Source organism: Sminthopsis crassicaudata, chromosome 3 (genome assembly GCF_048593235.1).
Source record: "Sminthopsis crassicaudata isolate SCR6 chromosome 3, ASM4859323v1, whole genome shotgun sequence".
In the NCBI taxonomy this organism is placed as follows: domain Eukaryota; kingdom Metazoa; phylum Chordata; class Mammalia; order Dasyuromorphia; family Dasyuridae; genus Sminthopsis; species Sminthopsis crassicaudata.
The window spans coordinates 477,866,740-477,878,842 of record NC_133619.1 but is presented as its reverse complement, the minus strand read 5'-3'; the positions used below and the strand labels follow the sequence as shown (position 1 = coordinate 477,878,842).

At 34.9% G+C, this 12,103-nt stretch overlaps 1 protein-coding gene across 2 annotated transcripts in view; it reads left to right on the top strand.

Annotated features, from left to right (window-relative positions):
• MTUS2 (microtubule associated scaffold protein 2) overlaps positions 1 to 12,103 on the top strand; it is a 763,366-nt gene that overhangs the window by 72,151 nt on the left and 679,112 nt on the right. For both annotated transcript variants that reach the window (XM_074303560.1, XM_074303559.1), the window contains exon 3: positions 4,797 to 4,954. The gene's annotated coding sequence lies outside the window, so the exon portion shown is untranslated. The remainder of the gene's footprint in view (positions 1 to 4,796; positions 4,955 to 12,103) is intronic.

The window sequence follows — 12,103 nt, the reverse complement described above, 5'->3', positions numbered from 1 at the left end:
AATAATTCAGATTATTCTCAGAGAATTTTACATATATATATATTAATATATATATATTAATATATATATATTAAATTAACAATCTATCTTTTCTGCACAGTTACTCTAGGCACATTCCAGTCCAGCCAAACTAGTTTTTTTATTTTTATTTTTATTATTTTTATTGTTGTTCATACATTACATTCCATCCCCCACCTCCTTAACTGCCTGTCCCTCATGCCTGAAATGCAGTATCTCCTTATTTCAATCTTTTAGAAAGCTTAATTTCCTTCAAGGCTTATCCTAAGCACTATTTTCTAAATGAGGTTTTTCCTGATCCTCATCAGCTACATACATAATACCTCCCCATATGCCAATTACTTTGTCTATTTTATATATATGTATATGTATATGTATATGCATATGTATATGTATATGTGTATATATATATATATATATATGTACATGTTGATATATGTACATGTTGTCTCCCTCAGTTAGATTATAAGCTTCTTGAAGGGATTATTTTAATAATAATAATAGTATTAACTAACTAACATTTACATAGCACTTACTATGCACCAGTCCCTTTATAATGATCTCTCATTTGAGCTTCATAACAATCCTGAGAGGCAGGTGCTATTAATATCCCCAATTTACGGATGAGGAAACTGAGGCAAGCAGAGGCTAAGTGACTTGCCCAGTGTCACAGCTAAAAAGTGTTTGAGGCTACATTTGAACTCAAATACCCCTGACTCCTGGTCCAGCTCCTACCTAACCACCCCTAAGACTTGAGTTTTTCATTCTTTTTCCTTTTGCTATGCATGAGATGGTAAATGACACAATGTGCCCAAAATGGTAAATAACTGAAAAATCTTCAAGTTGGACAAGCAATTTCTGAATCTGTAGAAATTTTCTGTATTACTTTTTGGAATGATATAACTCTTTTTGGGTAATATTTCTTTCTAAATTGCTAGAGAATTTATAGGGCACTCATATCTTGTAAAGTCAGCTGACATGTAAAATAAACTAGAAAAATTCTAAAATATGCAATAATTGCACAATTTTGGGCATTAGAGATATTTGTATGAATATACCAAAGTGTCCTACAAATATTTTAATTCTGTACGTTGTATAATAATGTTTATATATACATTTCAATGGGCTTTGCTATAATAATAGAAATTTCTTCTATTCAAAGAACATAAAACAAACAAATGGAAACAGCTTCATTTCATGATATGACATTCTTGTTACAACCCTGAATTATTCAGATGTTTACTCAAGTGAGCCATGGGCATTGGAAAATCAAATACCTTCTGCAGAATTGTAATCATTTATCCTAACCTTCTTCAGCTCATGTTACAGATGGGGAAACTGAGGCAAACAGGGTGAAATGGCTTGCCCAGAGTCATCCAGCTAGTAAGTGCCTGAGGCTGGATTTGAACTCTTAAAAATGAATCTTTCTTGACTTCAGATCCTGTACTCTAACCATTGCATCACCCAGCTGCCTCAGCATTTACTTTTTCCTCTTTACTCCCCTTTCTGTAGCCTATCCTATAGGAATACTGGCTTTTTTGCTATTACTCAAATGTTACACTGTCTCATGGCCCCATCCCCATCCTATTCCATACTTGGAATGCTCTATCACCTCCTCTTTACCTCCCGGATTCTCTAGCTCCCTTTAAGATTTAGCTTAAATCCTGCCATATGCAGGAAGCCTTTACACATCCACATCTCTCTGCCCCCAAATTATCAGTGCTTTATTCCCTTCTGAGATTATCTTCTGATTACACTGTGTGCGTCTTGTATTTACAGTTATTTGCATTTTGTCTCCCTCAGCAGCAGATGAGATTAGCACAGTGTCTGAAACATAGTGATTCTAAGAAGTCATACCTGAGGAGAAGGAGTCTAGGGGTATAAGCAGAAGCTAGGTGGCAACACAAGGTAAGGTACGATGGATAAATAAAGTAAGCATATAAGCAGATTAATAGAATGAACTGAGGGGTAAGGAAGCTAACGAAAGAGGAGGGATATTGGTTAGATTGAGGCAGGGAGGAGGCACAGTGGATAGAATGTTGGGTCTGGAGTCAGGAAGACATGAGTTCAGATGTAGTCTCTGACACTACTTGTGCGACCTGCAGTAAATCACTTAACCCTATTTGCCTCAGTTTACTCATCTGTAAGATGAGCTGGAGAAGGAAACATCAAACCATCCCAGTACTCTTGCCAAGAAAGCCCCAAATGGGGTCATGAAGAATCAGAAGCAACTGAAAAATGACTAATTGGTTAGACTGAAGAGGAAGTGGGATGTTGAGTTATTTAGAAGTGATAACAGGTTGCACAGAGTTTTAAGGTCTGTAGGTTGATGTGTTGAAAATCTCAAGCATTGTGGAGGACAAAGGAAGTTGTGCAGTGGCTGGCACTGGGTGCTCTATACCTATATTTGTATTTCTACCACAGTTGAGGGAATGTCCAATTTTACTCTCTGTCAAAGAGGAAAAGGTGAAGGTATTTGAAAAATGCCTTTCCACACTCCAGGTTGTTAAAGAACATGAATGGTCCCTAAATGAAAGATGTAAGTTTTTTTATAAGAAAAAAAAGAGGGAAGATGATCAGGAAGAAGAAACACGATAGAATTTTATTGAGGTAAAAGGGAATCTGCATCTCCCAAAATGTAGATTCTATAAGTAGAGGTCCATGGATATATTTTAGAGAGGAGGGGTCCATGAATTTTGTTTGGAGAAAAATGATTTTTCCCTCATTAACTTCTTGTTGCATTTGCAGTTCTATATACTTTTATACATTTAAAAGCATGTTCTGATAAGGGGTTTATAGGCTCCACCAAATTGCTAAAAAGATCCATGGACACAAAGTTAAGAACATTTCATATAAGGAGTATTCTCAAAGAAGGAAGAAGAATGCTTCCTGAGGACATCCAGAAATTCACAAGAGACAAACCTAAGAAAGTAAAATCTGTGGCCTAGATTGTTTATAGACAAAAACCCAAAGTTTAGGTGACAAACAATGGATACATTTGACCTTCTAGATATCACTGAGACTTGGAATGAAATATATCATTAGACTACAGTTTCAGATTGTTACATTAATATTCAAAAGTTAGGCAAAAGAGGGTGAAAATGAGATATGCTTTTGTGAAGAATCACAGGAATCTGAAGAGGGAGAATGATGGAGAATGTATGAGTAAAGATAAAAAAAGTAACCAATAGAGATGATTTTATCATTGAGCTACACTACAGACCACCTGAATAGAAGCAAGAAATTAAAGAATGTTTGACAATGTATCACAAGTCTGGCATGCTGTACTAGTAAAAGGGGAATCTAGTTATCCAGACATCATCTGGAGATTTCTTTCTCTGCCCGAAGTAAAGCAGGAAATAATTTCTTGACTTGCTTCAGTCATCCTTCAAAAAGCACAGTGATTCTATTCTGCATTTGACTCTTGCTAATAGAAATTGGTTGCTGAAGTGATAGTGATAAAAACCTTGGAAATGAATGTGACCATCCCATCCTAGAACCTATAACAGAGGAGAGGAAAATTGGACATGATAGAATTTGGAAAAGTAGATTTCAGTGGGTTCAAAGGAAAGATAGGTAAAATCCCATTCAATAGAATGCTTCCAGAGAAAGTGACTCAGGAGGAATGAGCGATGTTATTGAAATTCTTAAGACACATAGGGAATACAAAGGGCTATGCAAACTCTTTGATCCAGCAATGCCTCTCCTGGGCTCATATCCCAAAGAGATCATAAAAATGAAAAAGACTTAGGTGTGTAAAAATGTTTGTGGCAGCCCTCTTTGTAGTGGCAAGGAACTGGAAACTGAGAGGATGCCCATCAATTGGAGAATGGCTGAATAAGTTATGGTATATGAAGGTTATGGAATATTATTGTTCTAGAAGAAATGACCAGCAGCATGATTTTAGAGAGGCCTGAAGAGACTTATATGAACTGATGCTAAGTGAAGTTAGCAGAACCAGGAGATCATTGTACATAACAATAAGAAGATTATACAGTGATCATTTCTGATGAACATGGCTCTTTTCAAAAATGAAATGATTTAGGCCAATTCCAATGGTCTTGTGATGGAAAGATTCATCTGTACCCAGAGAGAGAATTGTAGGGATTGAATATAGATTACAACATAGTATTTTCAATTTTTTGTTGTTTTCTTGCATTTTGTTTTCTTTCTCATTTTTTTTTCTTTTTGATCTGATTTTTTTCTCATGCAGCATGATAATAATGGAAATATATATAGAAGAAATGCAAATATTAACAAATTAAATTATGGGTTGGGAGGAAGGGAGGGAAGAATTTGGAACTCAAGGTTTACAAGAGTGAATGTTGAAAATTATTTATGTATATGTTTTGAAAATAAAAAAGCTTTAACAAAAAATTTAAAAAGAGAAAACAGGCAAAAAAAATGACACAGAGAACAAAGAGACACAAAGGAGGAAAAGTGGATGTACAGGGAATTGACCAACCAACTTTGATTTTTTTTTTCAGCTTTGATTTTTTTAAAAAAGAACTATACAGAAGATGGAAGGAAGTTGGGTTACAGAGGGTGAATATACATGTATGGTACAGGGATATAAAATTGAGGTCTGGAATGCTAAAGCTTAGAATGTGCCAAGACTTTTGAGGAAAGGTAAGGAAAACAGAAATGGCTTTTTTAGTTATATTGGGAGAAAAAGATAAAAGAAGAGACAATACCATCTATTTGCTTAAGATGGAGAAGATTATAAGAATGGATAAAGCAGACCTCAATTCATATTTGGTTTCTGTTTTTCTACACAGGAAAATTACCTTTCACCTGGAAATGACAGAATAAAATTACTAATAAGGAATTGATACTCACAATATGCAAGGAGATAGTACAAGAGCACCTATCTGCCCTTGATGAATTCAAGTCATTCAGTCCAGATGAACTGCATCTACAGGTCTTGAAAGAATTGGTAATGTGATTACTAAACTGCTGTCTGTGATATTTGTGGAAAACAGAGGAGGTGCCTCAAGAGTGGAGAAGAGCAGAAGTCCATTTCAGAGATTTTCAAAAAAGGAAAGAAAAGAGAGTCTTCATACTCTAAGCCAACAATTTGATTTTTAGTCCTGGGAAAATTCTAGGAAAGATCATTAAAGATTTGTCTGGAAAATACCTAGAAACACAAACAACACTTAGCTTCAAGACTTCATCAAGACTAAGTTATATCAAACTATATTAAACTAACCTCATTTTCTTTATCAGTAAGAATAGGGAATGCTGCTGAGAGAATTTATCTGGATTTTTTAAAAGTTTCTGATAACATATCTCATAATATTTGTGGAAAAGCATGGAGTAAGATGGCTTTGAGTAACAATAATTTGATTATAGTTAGATGGCACAATGGATAGGATCAAGCCTGTCAGGAAGACTCATATTTCTGAATCCATATCTGACTTCCCATACTTACTAGCTGTGTGACTATGGGAAAGTCACCTAACCGTATTTGCCTCAGTTTCCTCATCTGTAAATTGAGCTAGATGGAAATGACAAATCACTCTAGTAACTTTGCCAAGAAAACCTCAAATGAGGTCATGAAAAGCAGGATAAAAAGAGGAGATTCTTTGCCTCAATTGCTACCCAGCCTTAATCACTGAGTAGGTGTCACCTCAGTCACACTGAGACCTTTTAAAAGACCTTAGCTTAAAAATCTCCTAGGGTCATCTCTGATCTCTCTCTGGCCACTGGACCCCAGATGGCTCTGGAGGGGAAAGTGGGCAGGCGATCTTGCCCAGCCTCCCTCCCTTAAATCCAATTCACTTGAATATCGTGGAATTACTTCCCTTATATCCTGGTCCTCTTAGAGAATGAAAGACAAACAACAAGGATTCAGAATTGTTCATACGCTAGACTTTAGGTTTTTAAATGGTGTTACAAGAAGTCTACTTGTAGAATCCTCCAGGTATTGATATATAGTCTATTATTTTTAGTCAATGACTTGGATAAATGTGTATATGGTACTTTCATCAAATTTCCTTTGACAAAACTGGGAAGGATAACTCATATCTTAAGAGATAAAGGGAAGATTCAAAAGGATCTTGAAGCATTCAAATGAATCTAGTTAGATGGAATCCAATAGGAATAAATACAAAGCCTTGTATTTGGATATAAAACTGAGCCCCTTAAAGAAAAGATGGGGAGGGAGGAATGAATAGGCAATAATTGTTTTAAAAGGGTCTGAGGTTTACAATTCCAACTGTCAGTAATGTGATATGACAGCCAAAAAAAAAAACAAGTGGAATCTTGAGTTGCATTAGAATGGGTATAGAAGGAAAGTTCTTATTCTATAACACTCTGCCATTGTCAGACCCCATCTGGAGTGTTGTGTTCAGTCCTGGATACCATGATTTTAAACACTGTCAAGCTGGAAAGGATCCAGGAGAGGGCAGCTAGGATGGTGAAAGGTTTTAAATTCATGACATATGAATATCAGTTGTGGGATTATAATTTGGATTTAAAAGAAATCAAGGAAACCAGCAAGCAAAGATTAAGCAGAGAGACCATTTCAAAATGGGGAACAGTCAGTGAAAATGCCTAGAGTTAGGAAATCAGTTGTTTTGTTCAAGAAATAGCAAGACAATCTGTGTTACTAGGTCAAAGATTATATATTACTGTCTTTCCCAAATTGTAATGTTCAGAAATAGAATATAGTATTCCAGATGTGGCCTGGGATGAGAAGAATATTTCCTTATTCCTGGAAACTATGTATTTCTTTATACAGCCTGAGATTGCATTAGCTATTTTTGGCTATCTCATCACACTGTTGACTCATATTGGGCTTACAATACACTAAAACCCCCAAATCTTTTTCAGATAAATTGCATTCTAATTACGCCTTCCTGTTTCATACCCTTTTCATTGGCCTTAGTATATCCCGCTTATTCCTCAACTCATTCTAAGTTTTTAAATCTGCTTACATTATTTTCACAGCTCTGTGCTATATTTTTATATTTATTCTCTTACTTGTCCTTGTTTACATATTCTGTACATTGTTAAAAAAATCAGTGATTGGTAAGTTTTCTTTATATTCATTTATATTATTTTCTTCAGACAACTCTAATTTTTCTTCCTCATCAGAATTTGTTTCTGTGTCTTTCAAAATTTCATTTGTGAAATATTCCTATCTCTCTTGAAATGACTTCTTCTATAAAATTTTTGAGTCCATGAGATTATAATTTTTCTTTGTGGTTGTTCAATCCTTTCATTTGTGTCCAACTCTTCATAACCATATTTGGGGTTTTCTTGGCAAAGATACTAGAGTGGCTTGCCATTTTCTTCTCCAGCTCCTCTTGAATATGAGGAAACTGAAGCAGAAAGGGATAAGTGACTTGCCCAGGGTCACACAGCTAGTAAGTGTTAGAAGTCAGATTTAAATTCAAGTTTTTCTGATTTCTGGCCCAGTGCTCTATCAAACTATGCTACCTAGCTGTCCAAGTTTTCTCTGTCCTCCCTCTTCCTAACCTTAGTCCTTAAAATTTGCTTCAAAATCCAGAATACATGGCAGAGTATCCCTGGCTTTCCTAACTTCCATTACAAATTCTAGGAGGGACTGATCATCCCTAATCATTTTTAAGCCAGAGACCATTATTTCTCTCTGCTGATGAGAATCTTATCCAGAATAATATTTCCATTGTTTACTCCTCCGCTTTTTGAGGGATAGAATTATAATTGTCAAGTCAAGAAATTATTGATTGCACTACTTTTAACAGAGAGAAACTCTAGACAATAAAGGAAAACAAAAAAAAAACAACAACCCTATTTTATTACTACTGTATCACAGCTCTGTGTAAAGATTGCAATCTTTTTCAAATTTTTCATCTCATGCAAGTGGTTCATATTATGAACTGATGACAAGTCCTTTCTTGTTATCTTCTCCACATGCTCTCTACCATGTTTTCATCTTCAGATTCCTTCAGTTTCCCATACTGATTGATTGGAACCATGCTACCCCTTATCATTTATTGTTCTATTTCTTTTGAAAAAGTGTACCTATTGGAATCATACCCAGTCATGGATATCTGTTGCCAACAAACTTCAATGATAACTTGCAAAGTCAAGATTATCTCCTTGAACTATAACCTCTAGTTCATCTTGAATATGTCTTATAGTTTTATATAGATCTCTGAGTTCATGAATTTTTTAACTGACTCTTTTCTTGAATTCTATGTACCACTAACTCTTAGATGTCTCAATTGTTAATCTTGAGATGCTTTACACAGTAGCTATTTCATATTATGAGCTCTATATGGTATTATGGCATCATATATCATAATATGGTATCTATATGTAGGCAGTTTTCTCCCTCCTCTTTCCTTGGCAATTTCAAGCCTGGTTGATTAGATTTTCAATTCAGTGGGCAATACTTGCTTGATGGCCTGTGCCCCAGAATCTTATATTTTAGATCAGAGCCCAGAAATATAAATCCCATTCTCAAATCCTGTCTTCTTCACTAGCTCTTAACTTTCCATTTTTCTCTTACTCTTATGTCACCCTTTGCCTTCAATGAGCAGCAGTGAATACTAGTGAGTACTATGATCTTCATTTTCTTGCTCAAAACTTCATAATCTATAGGAATACTTTCCAAGTTCCTCTGGCAATCTTACTTTGTGTCTCTATGAATCATAAATAGTATTTGTTTCTTTTCCTCTTCCTTTTTCAGAAATGGAAATAAGGAGGGGAAAAAAAGCATTTCTACAAGACCTGCTTTATGCAAGACACTATGCTAAGTGCTTTTACAAATATTATCTCATTTACTCCTAGCAACCATCCTGGAAGACAGAGGCTATTATTATTCCCACTTTACCGTTGAGAAAATTGAGGCAAATAGATTAAGTGACTTTTCCAAGTCTACACAGTAATAAGCATCTGAGGCTGGATTTGAACTCAGGTCTTCTTGACTCCAGTCTAAGCATCCAATCTAGTATTCCACTAGCTGACTTCAGCATTGATTTAATTACTATATACAGAGCTAGACTTGGCAAGGGAGAAGAAGGCACTTGTAGCAAGGAGATGACCTCGAAGTAGGTATTATTAGGCAGACAACAACAATAATGTCTTCCTAGAGTGATCACAATTCTTTTTTTTAATCTAAGTTTGAGGACTTGACAGCTACTTCAAATTGTCTATTAGTTTATTAACCTCTTATTTGGCTTACTTGCTTGTTTTACTTACCTTTCCATACCAACACCTTCTCCTTCTGGAGTCCATCCCCTCCTCTTCATGTCCTTCCTGAAGCTATTCTCCCTCCATATTCTATTGACTGTTTCTCCTCCTTTAATTCAAGCTATTTTTCCTACAACTTTTACCTTAAATTCTTTCAAATTTCTCCTTTCATATTGATTCTTTGGCCTTCTTTACAAGTCCAAAGCCTTCCAAGTCACAGTTATAATTTCCCTTTCAATTTATACTACTAGCTTAACTAAGGGATGTTTGCATATTAACCTGGGCTGAAGGGACAACTTTGGGAGATGCAACCCCAAAGTAGGGGCAATTTATCTAGAGCCATTTGATTTGGATTTGAATCCCTACTTTTCTACTAGAGCAATGAGTGGTGCCAGGCCTGAAGGCAGGAAGATTCATTTTCCTGAGTTCAAATCTGGCCTCAAACACTTCCTAGCTATGTGACTATGAACAAGTGATTTATCCTTTTCACCCCTGTTCTTCATCTTTAAAATGAGCAGGGGAGAGGAAATGGCAAACTACTCTCATATCTTTGCCAAGAAAACTTCCATGAAAAGTCGGATATGATTGAACTAACTGAGCAATTTTTACTAACCCCATGGGTAAAGCCAGGAAAAGTTATTTCCCTTTTTGACTTCATCTCATTTTCTCAATTGTAGAATAAGGGGATTATGTCAATAATCTCTGAGGCACATTTTGTTTCTAAATCATTGATCCTATGATGAGAAATTCCAGACATTGGCCAACAAGGAGTCAAGACAACAAGAATTTCTTAACAATAATATATTTATATATTGTTCCTATATCATTAGATTATGTATGATATTCATTTATTATTAATAATACAATACAGTATTATTATATTAATATGCATGTATTATTTTATATATCACTTTCTTCATGCCAGGCACTGTGCTAAGTGTTTCGTATTTATTTTCTCACTTAATCCTTATAACAGTCCTGGGAGGAAATTCTATTATTATCTCCTTTTACACTTAATGAAATTGAGGCAAATTGAGGTTGGCCAAAAGTCACACAGCTAGAAAGTATCTGAGGCTATATTTGAACTGAGGAGGTGTTGATTCCAGACCTGGTGCTCTAGCCATAGAGCTATCTAGCTACCCCTAAATAGGGGATTATTTTGTGTCAGGCTCTATGCTAAGTGCTGAGAATCTAAAGGCAAAAATAGGGTTCCTAGTTTCAAGGAACTCACATTGAAATGGTAGTTGGGAGGAAGAGAATGGTGAAATGATCAGAACAATACATTTAAAGGCTTTCTCAACCTGGTTATAAACTACTTTTCACTGTTCTTTATACATGATTCTCTTTCCAACTCAGTGCTTTTAAACTGTTTGTCTACTGTGCCTAGAATGTATTTCTTTCTTATTTCCATCTCTGAGAATTCTTACTTTACTTCAAGATCATCTCAGGTATACTATCTTCTACATGAAATCTTTTTTGATTCTTTCAGTTGTTAGCACTTCCCTCCCATCCCCAATTATCTTGCATCTAGTATACCAATATTGTCTATGGATATGTCTCCCATGGCTATACTATATGCCCATATATTAAGGGCAAGGAATGTTTTGTTTGTTTGTTTGTTTGTTTTTAATTCTGAGAGTTTAACAGAGTATTCCTGGAATATAGCTCAATAAATAACTATTAAATGATGGATTGACTTTTGGAGAATGTTTAGTGGAATGATAAAAATAGAGGTAGATTATAAAGGAGCTTAAGAAAAATGTATGTACAGGTGGCAAAGAAGTAGAGGGAATAAGCATAAGCTATTTTATCCAGAAAACTGATAGGGGGAAGAAACATTATCTGACGATTTAAGGGAGCAGGAGAATATAGGAAAGGGTTTTTTAATTAAAATAGTGGAGATTTAAGAATATTTATAAATGAGGGAAGAGTCAAAGCCAAAGGGCATACTTAACATTTCTACTGTGTTCTCTCTGGCATGTCAAGTAAAAATATTGTCCTATTTTCAAAACATATTACACTATTTTTCATAATTAAAAAATGAAATTATAAGGAGCTCTTTCATTTGAGACAGGAAACACCTGTTTTTTTATTTAGCACTGAGGGACTAAACATAATCATTTTGTTTTCATAATTTACATAGAAAAATTCTACTTTCTATTCTACCTTCAACAGAAACTTTATTAAAATGGAGATTGTAGTGATTCATCATTGGCCTTGTCAGTTCATCTGTTCTTCTCCAGAATCAGGTTCATTCTTTCCAGAGAAGTTGAGAGCTATGAAGTTATGAAGTATGGTGGTAAATTAGAATACCATTAAATGAGAGTGCCATGGAAGTGTGCAGACAACTACCTAGTGCCCATCAAGCTGTTCGACACAAAGTTCCACTTAATTAATATTTAAATGAACCAAATCTCTTATTTCCACCAAAGTTGAGAAAAGTCAGTAATATATTCTATGACAAAATTAGGATCCTAAAAAATCTTAACAGCTTGAAATAATTAAATGAATCTATTAAAATGAAATTTATTAGGAATGAATGTAGGGAATTCCACTTGATTTCAGAAAATTAATTGCACAGTATAAGAATAAATACTTTTGGCCTGATGTTTAAAAAAACACCTGGAGGTTCACCTATTCCTATGAAAAACACTGAAAAGCAGTGGTATTTATCTAAAACCAAGAGCAAACATTATTTGTAATGGGGATAAATTTGAAGTCTTCCCAATAAAATAATGGGTGAACTCAGGATGTCCAATAATACCACTATTACTCAATATTGTTTTAGAAATAGTAGCTATAAGAGAAGAAGAAATTGAAGGAATCAAAATAGGCAATGAGAGAACAAAACTATCACTCTTTGTAGATTATACGATGCTATACTTAAAGAGTCCTAGAAAAT